Raw genomic sequence first — 3,818 nt, 5'->3', positions numbered from 1 at the left:
CTCTTCAAAATGGCGTCGTTGCCGGGGAATTGCAAACGTGTGCCTTATTATTGGTTATTGTAAATATTATTCAAAAAAAATTATCTTATCTTATTTTTTTTTCAAAAATATCTTATCTTATTTTTTTCAAAAAAAATCAAATTTTTTTCAAAATATTTTCTTTTTGTTAGTTTTTGTTTTTATTTTCTTCTACTACTATGAACTCTCACCCCTTTGGCTGTGAGTCTGGTTACAACTATGTTGTAGGAAGAGGAAGTTATAACAGGAATATGCATCAAGGTCAAAGCAATCAAAGATGCACGGAGCCAAGAGGAGCTAATTAACCCTTTAGGTGACAACACCTTCCAAGATATCATGGACAAAGACCATTCTATAATGCATACCAAGCTGATAGATATGGTGGACCCCCTTGTAGTTACCAACAAGCCCCATCATATGCCAATGAACCACCTCCTCAACATAGCTTTGAACTACCACACTCACAAGCCCCTTTCCACCATTCACCTCCATATGACCCCAATCCTTATTCACCACACCAACCACCAAATGAACCATACACAGAACCACCACCTTAATATACACCATCTCCTTATCATTATCAAGATGAACCACTTTCCTACCATGAACCCTTTCTCCCAACAAATGAACCCTCCTATCCACCCCAAACCTCCATGGAGAAAGTATTTGCCGATCTAAACTCTACTATACAAGCTCTCGCCGCCGAAATCGGACCACCAAATACCTTCAAAAATCAACCCTCAAGCTCCAATGCACTTCCGTCTCAACCACACAATGATCCACCCATCCCATCACCACCATCCATGGAAGGGCACCCACATCCATCAATCTAAGAGCAACATGATCCCAATGATGCTATTGACATGGAACAACAGAGAAGGGATCATCTTCGCGAATCCATACTTCATAAGGAGCTTGAGGAGGCACTAAAGGTGAAGGTAGAAAAGACCCTTGAAGATGAAGGAGTAATTGAAGGGAGTTGTCATGGAAAGGTAATCATCAAGGAGGAACAAGAGTCAATGGATCATTTCAAGGAAATAGTAGATCAATTTCATGCAACCCTTCATCAACTGGAGCAAGCAATAAATCAATTATCTTTCAGACGTTTAGACATCCAACAGACTCCCATGGCCCCACATGGAGAATCCAATGAAGAACGTAGCATGAGGGAGACACTAGAGACTCCAATGGACAATAAGGAGCATGACTTTGTATTGGAACAAGTGGAGAAAGCCATAATAGTTGCAGAGGAAGAAATGGTTGAAGATTTAGGAGATGCAGAACCTCCACGGGAACCTCAAGTCACAAAACCCTCTTCTAAGGAGTTTGAATTTGTTGTTGAGGAGGGTGTACAACCTCCAAGGCATATCATGGTTGAAGACTTGGAAGAGGTTGATCAAGAGATGGAGATTCAAGAAGAAAAAGCACAACCTCCCATGCTCTGGGTAAGCAATGAAGAAAAGATTGAGGTGGAAGAAAGCTACCAAGAGGTAGAGGTTGAAACTGAAGAAGCTTACAAAGAGGTGGAAGTTGTCAAAGAAGAGCACAAGGGAGTGGAGCTTGCAAATTCATTAGAAATATCTCTCCCAAGACCATTACCGTCCAACACAACATTCAAGTGGGTAAAATTCCTCTCCTTATCCTTTACTTTCCCACTTGAATATAGGCTACTGGAGACGGACGGTCAACTCAGAGCTCTTTGTGGCATTAGGCGTAAGAGGAAGATGGTCCGTGGTAAGAATTGTGCTGCAAGGTTCATTATGGTTGGAAGTTTTAAGTTTAAACGCAAAGGTTGGTGTAGAGCTCAACTGAATGGGTCTAGGAAGTTGTTTGGCCGCTTTAGTGAGAATTCAGATTGCCTGCCACCCGCTTGGAACACTAATGATCAACAAGAAGAAGGGTGCAAAAGCAAGGTTTGGGACCCCGGAATTCAATCTAAAAATCAATACTCTTGGGGCCTTGTCACTTGCTTTAGCTTGCTTAAAGGCTTTCTGCGCCTGGTTTGAGATCCCGGAGGACATTGGACGTACAAACATTGGTGGGGATTCCTGGATCAATACAAGCACAAGCCTCCATGACAAGGAGCTCGCCAATGTCCAACTTAAGGACTTTAACTAAAAGTGCTGGGTGGGAGACAACCCACCATGGTATGACTGTTCCTTTTTCTATTTTAATTTTAGTCTGTTTTTGAGTTTTGATTGAACCTGGAATCATGCATAGCATTCATACTAAGCATTGCATTCTGCATACTGCATTATAAAAAAAATCACGCACACAACGCGACAGCGTCGCCGACGCGTCCGCGTCATAGGTGCGTTGAGAAGAAAACAAAATTGAACAGAGAGTCACGCGAGAGCGTGGCTGGAGGCGTGCCTTTGGCACAAATTGATCCACGCGACTGCGTCGCTGACGCGTCCGCGTCATGTGGGAAAAATGCCTCCCACGTGTCCGCGTCACCCACGCAAACGCGTGCCCTGTAAATCGACGTAAAAAGAGTGTATGGCCGAAAGTTGAGCTGGAATTGGGCTGGACTCGTGCTAGAAGCACAAGTCCTACCACGCGTCCACGTCATTTTTTAAATAGGCCATCCACGCGATCGCGTCCACCACGCGACCGCGTCACCCAGATTTTTGGCAAAATGCATTTACACAGAGAGTTGTGCGAACGCGAGGTTGCACTCGCGCCACTAGCACAAATCGAGTCATGCGTCCGCATACCCCACGCGTCTGTGTCACTTGAATTTATCACACTCCACGCGATCGTGTGACCCACGCGTCTGCGTCATCTGTGACGCACAGCTTATCCAGACCAGTGCCAATTATCTTATCTTTTCTTTTCTAATCCTAATTTCTTTTATCTTTTCTTCTTTCTTCCTCCTTTCTTACTTTCTTTTTCTTTTCCATTGTTGTTAAATTTTCTCATTCAACTGTTGTATCTTTTCTGGTATTATCTTGGTGCTTAGTGACTTGTTTTATTTTTGTTAGGTAATATTAATTAAATCAATGCCTATCTTTTATACCTGTATTACTTTTGCATTGACATGAATTTATATTATCTCTCTTTACCCACTCTCTTCCCATTGTTGCAATTTTTTCACTCTTGATATGTCATTTGCTTCCACTATTTTCTCCCTTGCATGTTGTAGCTACCATGTAATTAAGACCTTTATTATTTGGCATTAACACCCATATTTCATTTATGTTCTTATCTTTACTTTTGGGTTACTTTCCTTTTTTTTCTCTCCTTTCAGGATGGCCACCGAGGAAGGGAAAGGGAAAGCTTTTAAATGGGGAGACAAACAAGTCAATCTGCACAATCTATAGCAAAAGGCATCAGTTGGAGCAGCCATCCACTTATACATCTTAGCATGCACCGAGGACGGTGCAATCTTTAAGAGTGGGGAGGTCGATACTGATCTCCATGGGTTAGTTATTTCTGACTCAACACCAATGTCTAAACTTCTCTGTAGTTAGTTCTTGCATTTGCATGTTTGATTGAATTATAGTTAGATTTTGTGCATATTTTACCACCACTTGGTTGAAGTAATCAATTTCTTTTCAAGACTTTATTTTATAATATTTCACTAATTTAAATTAAAAATTAAAATTTTCTATGTGTTAAATTTGTTTGAAGTTGTATTTGGAACATGGTTTTTGAGCCAAAGAACACACAACCTGTGAGATTTGAGCTTATTTACATGGTTACATTATTTAACCATAAATTTTTATTCTTGTGTGTTTTCTTCTCTATGATTGCAATTGTTGCTTTGTTCCATTCTATATGTCCATTATTTAGTGTAT

The sequence above is a fragment of the Arachis duranensis genome, chromosome 5, assembly GCF_000817695.3.
Source record: "Arachis duranensis cultivar V14167 chromosome 5, aradu.V14167.gnm2.J7QH, whole genome shotgun sequence".
NCBI classification, from domain to species: Eukaryota; Viridiplantae; Streptophyta; class Magnoliopsida; order Fabales; family Fabaceae; genus Arachis; species Arachis duranensis.
Note: the sequence above shows the minus strand (reverse complement) of the source record.